Source organism: Aptenodytes forsteri, unplaced genomic scaffold (assembly GCF_000699145.1).
Source record: "Aptenodytes forsteri isolate BGI_AS27 unplaced genomic scaffold, ASM69914v1 Scaffold212, whole genome shotgun sequence".
Taxonomy (NCBI): domain Eukaryota; kingdom Metazoa; phylum Chordata; class Aves; order Sphenisciformes; family Spheniscidae; genus Aptenodytes; species Aptenodytes forsteri.
In genome coordinates, this window is record NW_008795487.1 from 4,291,112 (window position 1) to 4,301,749 (window position 10,638).

Below are 10,638 nucleotides of genomic sequence, written 5' to 3' on the forward strand. Positions count from 1 at the left end.
TTGGGTCAGCTGTCCTGGCTGTGTCCCCTCCCAGCTTCTCGTGCACCCCCAGCCTCCTCACTGGTGGGGTGGGGTGAGAGGCAGAAAAGGCCTTGACTCTGTGTCAGCACTGCTCAGCAATAGCTAAAACATCCCTGTGTTATCAACACTGTTTTCAGCACAAATCCAAAACACAGCCCCATACGAGCTACCGTGAAGAAAATTAACTCTACCCCTGCCAAAACCAGTACATTTTGAAAAAAGAAATTGTCATTGGTTTGATGACAACTGGATTTTTTTTTTTTTTAATTACCTCAAGGAGTAGAACTCTCTGAGTTTTTCTGCACCACAGAGAACATTTCCACTATGCATCTTTGCTCAGTGCGCAATTATTTGGTCTCTACTAGTGTATCATCTGATCCCGCTGATCTGTCTCAGTAAAATCACAGTGTGTAGAGCTGGTTTAAATGCAGCCAAGAAGAATCGGACTTCACTAAGGTCTGATTGAAGACAGTAGTAGTCAGTGGTCTCATATCTATTTGAAGGCAACATTGCATCCCCACACATAATCTGATAGCCTACAATGACAGTAGGAAGAAATTATTTTGCCCGAATGCAAGTCATTTTTTGAAGGAGTGACACATAGTAAATATAGAAAAGCGTTTGCAGATGGCCTATTATAGGACTCAAAATGTTGGCCGAAAGTATGACAAAAATGTACTTTTTTATTAATTCATAGCTAATAATACTTTACTTAGATATTTTATCAAGCTTAAACTAGTGTGTGGAGAGTGTATTACTATAGCTATTACTTTTACTATTATTCAGGGTGAATTCATTTAAGCAGTCCCTAAAATGTTACTTTCCACTCCTTGTAGTTAAAATAATACCATTATCATTTTTACTTTCTCATTAGGACCCTACTACCTTTGGGTAGACATCCATTTGCTCTAATATCTCATCATAGCTCATAGCTACAGAAGTATTATTACTAAGTACATTGTTTCTCTGTTACTGGGAGGAGAGCCGTTTAAATACTCCAAGTGATATATAGAGGAAGTTACAGCTGACTTAGTTGTGGTAGCCCTTTACGCTTAATGTACATAATGGTATGTTCATTCTGAAAATTAGTGAAATTAAAATAAATCACATAGTAGGACCAAGCAGAAGCAGAAATCTGCACAACTAGAACTGGAAAAAAAAGATGCAGAAGCCCAGATTGCTAGGTCTATGCAGTAAATTCTTCATTACTTGGAGTTTGAAATTTGAGAAGAGATTTAATTCAAAAAGATGTGCTAAAGTTTTAAGCTATAAATAAATACGAGAATAAAATATTGCAGTCACATTCAAAAATAACATCACTAATGTGATGTTCACTATCTTCAACGTAAATAATTTTTCAGACAAGCAAACGTCAATACCAACCCATATTGTTGTATCGACTGTGTATTAACAGTAAATACATCAACAGTTCACAAGCTAAAACCACACTACTATGACAACAAAGCACATCCAGCTCTATTATATAAGTTTACCTTATTGCAAAGTTTTACAATTTTTTTATGGAACCCATTTAGATGTAGTTAGAAAATTATGGGAATAAAAAGTATTAAGGACAGGATTTTTTTTTTTCTAATTGGTATGTAGCAGATACAATTAGGGAGTTAGCAGTAAAAGATTGTCCATGATAGGGAACTTGTAGATTCTACATAGGCCTGGGCAGCACTATGGTCACAGTATTTTTTGTAGTTTGAGGTTCCAGGTATATTTCAACAAGAGATATTTACTGGTATCTAGATTGACAGCTGTTGTACATCGATATAATTTCTCTGAAGTCAATCAAGTGATGCTAGGTTGTCTGGTAGCTGTTGCAGTAAACAGTTGGAAAATCTCTTTATAAACTCTAGTTATGTTGGTTAAAGTTTTTACACGGTGGATAGGGACAGGCAGAGCAAATAAATTGTGAAGGTAATCATCCATGTCACTGATATGTGCCATTCCAGCTACAGTACGTGCTGCTTACACAGTGTTTACAAAGTGGTAGGAAAATGCCTCAGAGGAACAAAGGAAGCAAAGTAGAAATACCAGGGGACTGTAGGGAGCACCACGTGCATTTCTGATACAGCCATTTCTGAAAGATAGCCTGAAGGTAAAAGACTATTCACATGAACAAGAACCTGTGTGTTGTAAGAGGGTGGTGGCAGCAACTAATGGCATGCTTTTGGGCAACACTGGGAGGCAGTGAAGGGGAAATCAAGGATGACAGTTCAAGAAAGGGTATTGCTGGAGAGCTATCTTTCTTATTTTCACTGCCCTTCACTAACTGTGAAATGTCTTGATTTTGTTCAGATCAGCAGTGTTTGAGGGAAACTTCCATCAGTATCATTAGCCTTCCATCAGTATCACTTACAGCCTCCGAAGTTACCTTCTCCTCTCGGTAAGAGCCAGTCAAAGCAGGATGTTGGCAACCTATTGTGGCACTGTTGCTCTCTCAGGAATGAAGTTTTGGGTTTCCTAGGAACCAGGTATCTTGCCTAAGTTCTCTTGCCTAAGTATTTTTGACAGTTTGGATCAAGGAGTCCAAATCAAGGACCGAAACAAAGCTTAGCAGGCTATGCAATTGTAGTTTGTAGGAAGCGTATATATACCGTGAGGCAATGGTGGCCTGCAGACGTCAGGTCTGAACGTCTAGAGTGAGGGCGGAGGTTCTGGGCATTTTGAAGAATAATTTCTCTGTTCAAAAAAGGAATTCTGTATTTACATTTCAATAAAGTCACTAATTACATTTGTAATAGCAGAGGATAAGTAGGGAAATGCAGTGTTATTCAGATTTTACAGATTTCAGTATAACCTAATTTTCAGAATAGTGGGCATTTACTTAAGTCATAGTCTTACAAATCTTATCAGTCAAGTATTGTGTTTTACAAGGTAGTGTAGTATTAAAAGCCCACAACTGATATAGAAATGGGAGCACACGAACTGATAACTGTAAATCAGTAAAAATCAGTAGGGTTTCATAGTCTGAAATCTGAGCACCATAGTAAATTAGGACTGCAGATAACAAGCAATTGTAAGGAATGTTTGTTCTCTTCTAGACTGGTATAGATCAGTACAGCCAAATGAGAGGAAAAAAAAAAATCAAAAAAAGGGAATTTTCAAGGCTTTTTGCTTGAATCGAGAGATAAATACTACTGGTTCCTGAGAGCCCTCGTCATTACTGATTTATACTATTTAAAACATGTGGGTGAGAGCGTCAAAGGAGGGAGATGGCGTCCGTACATCCATGTGATTATGCTTGCGTAGGAAGGTTTGTGTCTCTTTCCCCCCACGACCCCATGCTTCACCGACTGATCTTTATTCTCTGAACCTCCCAGGAAAGGATCATTTCTGCCCTCTCCTTGCAGCTGCAGTGCCAGTATATCACTGCCCTCAGCAAGTGCTCTTCTCTGTACCCTCCTTCAGACAACTTATCTCCTCCTTGCCTTTAGGCCTTCCTGTATGGGGTTGTTTTTCCATCGCTTAGCTACTCTTCTTCTTGCCCTAGCTTCTGCTTCCTGACATATCAAAGTGTACTGCTCTATCCCACGGTCCTTGCTGAAAGAATAGCAGCATGTGGCATTAAACTTTCAGCCTTCCCTCCTCCCCTGCTAGCTCCATCCAGTGCCGTCCTTCTCACAGCGATGAGCTGGGCTTCTCTCTCTCGGCTTCCCTTGTCAAGCAGCCTCATGGAGGAAGGAGGGAGAGCACTGAGCTTCTGTTCATTAAACAGGACAGACTTTTTGAAGCTGAAGCAGAATTATTTTATTTGCTCTGGGTCAACAAAGAGAGGAATAGACCATCACAGTTCCACTGATGAATATACCTGATGGACAGGTTGGCTTTCCCAGCTGTCTCCTAAAGAGCAGAAGGATGGAGCCCAGAAGACTGAAATCCAGTGAGTGGTACACATGTGAAAAAGCAGCAGTTTTTAAATGCTTTCTGTTGCAGCTGGTAATAAATTAACTCTTGCTTTTACCACTTGGCAGAGAATTGGGAATAAATTTCTGCAGATGAATTAGGACCTTGTTTAACTTCCAGCAGAAAAATGAGGAGTTCTAGAAAAGTTGATGGACTGCATTCAATTTTATGATGCAGAAAAACAAACTGTTAACTTACAGAAATAATACCCGTGTGCTGTCATGACTTGTTCTCTACCTGCCTTCAGGCGCTGGGTATTTGTATTGGGAAAGCATGCTGACTTCAGTGCCAGTGTCAGTATTTTCTTTATTTGCTTTTGACATTTCATGTGTTTGTACTGTAGTGCCTGACAAGTTATATCACAAATTAATTGGACCAAATGCTGATTAACAAGAAATGAAGAAAAATGAGGGTCAGCAGTGTGGGAGGGAAAGCAACGATAGGCCAAGACTCACCGAGGTATGCAGAAAACCCAGGCAACAAGGGAAGGCAGGGAATTAGTAATAGATCGTATCACGGGTCCGCTGCAGCCTTGGTGGGCCCTGAGCTGGCATCCACAAAACAGAACCGTTTCTTGTGCCAGTGCAAACAAAGATGTCACACGACTGTCCTTGCTTCCAGTGCCTTTGGTTATGTCTGGTGGGTGGCTGGAGCCCACTGGTGTAGATGCAGGCCAGCTCCAGACGGGGACTGTGTAGCTGTGTTAGCTTGATCCCATGTCTGCCTTTCCGCAGAGTTTGTTTGCTTGAGCACAGTGCTGCACTAGCACTTCTGCCCATCACGCACCTCCAGACTGACTCGCATCCGGAGACCTTTGAGCACAGGACAGACAAGTGTTATCTACGCTGCTGCAGCAGCACAGGGCTTTTTGGCTTCCCCCAAACCAGTGCAGCCCATTTGTACCTCGCTTATCTGAGGCGTGATCTGGATGAAAACCTGGGGGGCAAGTTCATTCCTCTTGTTACCTTGAGAGATACAGTGCTGCTTTTCTTTGTGCTCTAAATGACAAAGCAAAAAGGCAGTAAATGATGTGGCACCTAAAGTACTAACAAGTGAAGGTATTTAAAGATGCACTGTGATGAGAAGGATGAACGAAGGAATCTGCTGCAGTCTATAATGAGAGATAGCACTAGAAGAAGTAGGTTTAGTTTCCTCTGACTGTACGCCCTTATCTCTTTTTTCTTCTCATTCTATTTCTATTTTCCCAGTGAAGTGCTGTGAAGAGGAAGTTTTTCTTTCAACTGCATAGGATACTTCTATCAGACTGTTAATAACGTGGGAGTAATAACATGGAAATGGTTGTCGGGCATTTTCTATGTTACTTTCACATCTATGAAATGAAGAATAACAGAGCCACATTTTCTTCTTTATGTTGTGAGCTAAAGAATTAACCAAGAAAAATATTTCCCTCTTTTCAAAATAAAAGCTGAAATAAAAGAGGTGATGAGAACTTTACTTCATTTGCTTTCCTTCCTTAGCCAAGAATTCAAGTTTATGAAGGTATTAAAAAAAAAAATGCAAGAAGGCCCTGTAGCAGTGTGCAGTAAACACTCCCCGCATGAGTCTCCTTCACTTTACTGGGGTGACTGTGGTTTGCACTGTATTATTTGGCATTGCAAATTATGAAATGTTCCTCCACTTCCTCAGTTTTAACCTTCTCAGCCACTGTTGTTCATTTTATACTGAAGAACAACATTTCAAATTGAAGAACAAATTCTATTCTTGTAAGTCTGCTGCCAATCCTCTGCTCAGCTGTGCAAATTCCTTCTGCCATTGAAACCTAGACCCAAATACTCAGCTCTTAGCAGTGGGCTTACCTTTAAGATCTGAACTTAGTCTCCTATTAACACAGGCTATCCTGGTGTACAACCTTTTTCAGAAACTTAACAAGGTCCTTTGCAAAACTAATCAGAGATCTTCCCCCTCTTACTTTCACTGAACAGCTATTCCAGCATATTAAGTTAGAAACCATTTTCCAGCTCCCAGTTTTTATCCATCCCTGCTTTTGCAAACACTCTCTTGATTTAAACAAGTGCCTCTCCTACCCCTTTTGGTATTCTCACGCATGTATTTCTGCATTGAAGGCTAACAGAGAAACACTTCAGAGTCATTGGATTTTACATGCCTGAAGGCAAACCTGAAATCCTGAAGTGGATGCCCAGCAGCATTGTCACTGAATGTATTTATTACAGCACTAAGAGTAGCTGTACTGAAATAGGCTTTGAATAGTTGGTGCCAGGTAATTAATGACACTTCAGTGAGCACAAACCCTGGAGAAGTGACTCTCTCAGATATATGTCCTGCTCCATCATGATTCCTATGGAATGGAAGATTCCTATAGGCCACAAATGTCTTAATGCCCTCTATAAGAACTGAAATGAAGGCAGCAAAACCAATGTTTAGTTTTAGAGGTCAGAGGATTTTAGCTATTAACAGCTTTTTTGATTTACTTACTGTCGTGGTTTAACCTCAGCCGGCAACTAAGCACCCCCCAGCCGCTTGCACACTCCCCTCACAGTGGGATGGGGGAGAGAATCGGAAGGGTAAAAGTGAGAAAACTTGTGGGTTGAGATAAAGACAGTTTAACAGGTAAAGCAAAAGCTGCGCACGCAAGCAAAGCAAAACAAGGAATTAATTCACTACTTCCCATCGGCAGGCAGGTGTTCAGCCATCTCCAGCACAGCAGGGCTCCATCACGCCTAACGGTGACTTGGGAAGACAAACGCCATCACTCCGAACGTCCCCCCCTTCCTTCCTCGTCCCCAGCTTTATATGCTGAGCATGACGTCACATGGTATGGAATGTCCCTTTGGCCAGTTTGGGTCAGCTGTCCTGGCTGTGCCCCCTCCCAGCTTCTTGTGCACCTCCAGCCTTCTCAGTCGGTAGAGCATGGGAAGCTGAAAAGTCCTTGACTAGTGTAAACACTACCTAGCAACAACTAAAACATCAGTGTGTTATCAACATTGTTCTCATCCTAAATCCAAAACACAGCACTGTACCAGCTACTAGGAAGGAAATTAACTCTATCCCTGCCGAAACCAGGACACTTACATATAGTCTTACAGAATGAACAGTTGTAATTGTTTTGTATGGGAGCTGTGTAAATAGCATAACAGAATGTGAACAAAGAGAAAAGATGTTTTCCTAATGCTCAGCAGGTCAGGGCAGATAAGTGCAGATTTAGATTATGTTTTGCTGTATCTTATTCCGTTTTAAGATGTTGTAATAGTGCAGCATTAGACAAACCTGCATGATATGAATGGCTAAATAAAATCCGGTGGACCAGAATATTAGAAATCAGAGTTTCTATATGATGTGTGATTTGTGTATTTTTGTAGCACACATCACAAGCATATATTTAGTACTACCAGACAACAAGCAGATTATTTCTATGAGTATGGGACAAAGAGCAAAGTGAGTGGCCACTTTGCTACCTGACTCCACTTTACTTATCCACATCTTTGGTTGTAAGATGCTGCTGTTATAAGAGCAGTCCGAGTTCAAGCTGCCTAAAGATCCCATTCCATACCAATCCCATGCAGTATACAACCTAGGGGTATAGGTTCTTCTTCCTTCTTCTAGGAAAGTCCCCATGTTTGATTTGTCTTCCTGCTGGCATGAGAGAAGCATGCAAACTATATGGCTGCTCTAATAAGCAGACATAGCAAAAGTCCAGGCTTTCTCCTACAGTACACCCCAATTGACACTTAGAGGCCTAAATATGGATTTAGGAGTGAGGTTAAATCTGTCAGTACAGATGTAGAGTTGAGTTCAAAGTACTACGTCACTATTTAGAAAAAATATTTTGAAAAATTAAAGATAATTTTTTTCTTCATAAAAGGTAGATATATTTAAAAATATTTCTTGCTTATTACTACCTCTTTCTTATTTTCCTCAAGAAAAAACTTTATACCTCCATAGACTTTTACATTACTGTATCTACACTACTGAGGTTTTTAACATTTATTTGTACAGACTTCCATGCAGAACATCCAAGCCTTACGGTGCTCCCATTGAATCCAGATGCAGTGATTTGGCCTTGCTTTTGTAATTGTTTCCGTTATAAACCCCTATTTCAGAGTTCAGAATTTGGTTATAAAAAATGCTTCCAGAATACAATTTGGCACCTAAGATACCAGTGAAGGAGCATTTATTACTAGTTTGATTTCAATGTGGCTTTTTGATATTACAGAGGTGTCCTGAGAGTTTTATCCATGCTTTCAGATATTTTAAAGATTTAAAATACCTTTGACTAGCAAATGGAAATCATCACACTGTGATGTGGAATGATAGCCTCATCTTTAGCTAAAAATGCCATAAAACCCCTAAGTGGTCACTTGAGTTTTTTCTAAATAGTAAGAGTATAGTTACTTCATAACAGGCTTGCACTAAGGGTAAATTGCAAGGCTGCAATGCTCAAGTGAACGTGTTTTCCCCTAAAGAAATGGAAGAGAATCCAGCTTCCTCAAACATACCAGCTACACTGTAAACAGTTAATCAGATAAGCTGCTGATTCCAGCGATAGGGTGGAATATTGGCTTATGTCTTTTTGGGCTCACTGCAGAGAAACTGAGCCAACCCCAGCAGGCTTCTCTTGTGTCAGCTTGCTTGAAGACTGCATGGAAGAACAACTTCCCCAGCACTTGGGGAATGTGAAGAAAATTTTGTCAAAAACTCTTCCCAAGATCTTTTATGTATTGTAGAGCCTAAGCAACCCAGGGGCATTGCACTGGCTCTTTGACAACGGTACAGAATTAGCCCTACACACAGTGAAGATAGGTCTGTTTAATCAGAATCACTCCTCTTTACAGTGGTAGTTAAGTAACGTGGGTCAGGCAGATGGTGAAGCCCACTTGGCCTGCTGAATTGCTTCTTCCTGGCACACACTAAGTTACACCTGGAGCAAAGAAGGAGTTTTCTGGTATTGCTGCATTTCATCACCTCTAGCAACTGAAACAATAATAGAAAAATGCTTTTAAACCATCTTACTGAGTGTGACTGACCAATAAACCCCTAAAATGAAAGAAGACTTAGAGGAGATGGGCAAGTAAGATGTGCCTGTGAAGCTCAGGAAATAATGCAGGGTGTGACTGATCACAACTGTTGTAAAGAAGCTGATTTTATCTCAACACAAAACAGGACTAGAAGGTGGCCTTTGGTTTAGATAAACAGCTATCCACAGCTGAGTGGGTCAAGCTCCCTGAGTTCATTAAAAGAGTGTGAATATCTCCCTGAGTTAGGCAGACAAGTGCGGAGGAAGTGAATACGTAGCTCAGCCCAACATAGAGTATAAAAACTAGACAACTAGCAAAAGAATTTTGAAGAGAGGAATGGGCTTGAGCTGGCTTCAGCCCACGTATTCCTTCATGGCAACTGGGGATGCCCAGCATCATGACGGTGAGCATATTATAATGGCAACTGGGGACGCCCAGCATCATGACGGTGAGCATATTATAGAGACAGGTAATGGGAATCACTTTGGTATTGTGGTTGAACTGTATTGTGTTTTCAGTATATTTTGCATCACTGCTAAATCAGAAATCCCATGTAACATCAACTGTCTTCAAATAAGTAAATTTGATATTAAACATTACATCCTCCATGCATGGAATATCTAAAGAACCTGAACAACAAGTATTGGACTCTGACACTGAGGCCTGAGCTGACAAGACTTTTCTGGCCTTAAATTTTCATCTAGAAGAAAGTATTACCTGGTTGCAACTAGTAGGTGAAACAGTTGAGTGCACTATGCATTTAAAGAGCATAATTCTTCATGTTGGAATAGGCAAACACCAGTAATCACCCAAAAAGCCAGTACTGTTAAAGGCAAAGACTGGGGGGGATGCATAAGCTAATTTAAGATTCTCCATGTCAAAAAATAAAAAAAAAAACAAACCAAGAACAAGCTCAGACTTCCATCTTTACTTCTGAAAATCCAAACTTCCTAACAGCAGCAAGACATAAAGGATTTTAATTATTCCTACTTTGAAGCAAAAAACCTGCTCTGGTACTGAAAGGATATTGAACATCAAAGGAATACATAAATGCCATGCATAACTGCACTAATGACTATGCAATATCTTCATTTACAAAAAGCTGGTGCACATGGCTATATCTTGAATTTCTTAGCCCCAGGTACCTCTTAAACTCAGTGGGAATCAAGAGTAAAATAGCAAAGACCAGATCAAGCCATTTATAGTGCTGGTGTCTATAAACAAACAAGCTAATTGTCCAGACTCCCTTTATAGCCACTATAGAGAGTTTGAGGCATCTAGAGGTTAAATGTCCCTTAAAATGAGATGAATTATGTCTTCAGGGTGCCTATTTCTCTCCATTTCTTGCAAAGGAAGCTAGATGACTCTTAGCTGTAAATGTCAAATAATAGCATCCCTAGCTAAATGAGATGAACTCCACCTTACACATTAAATGTCCTCTGTCAATCTGGGCAATACGATCAGGTTCTGGGTACCTCAGTGAAGTGTGTCCTGTAGACCCAGCCCCATCTTATGCTGTATTACGGTGGTTTTCTCACTGTAGGGAATGCTGAACCATTTGCCTAGACCTAGGTATCTAATGACCTCTGAGTCTCCCTAGGCTGGGACACCACGCAGGAGACTTCCAGACTTCTGGAGTGATTGCTGGAGGCTAGCGGTTTATGCCCTGGTATCTCAGGTGTTTAAATCTAGGAAACTGAAACCAGTG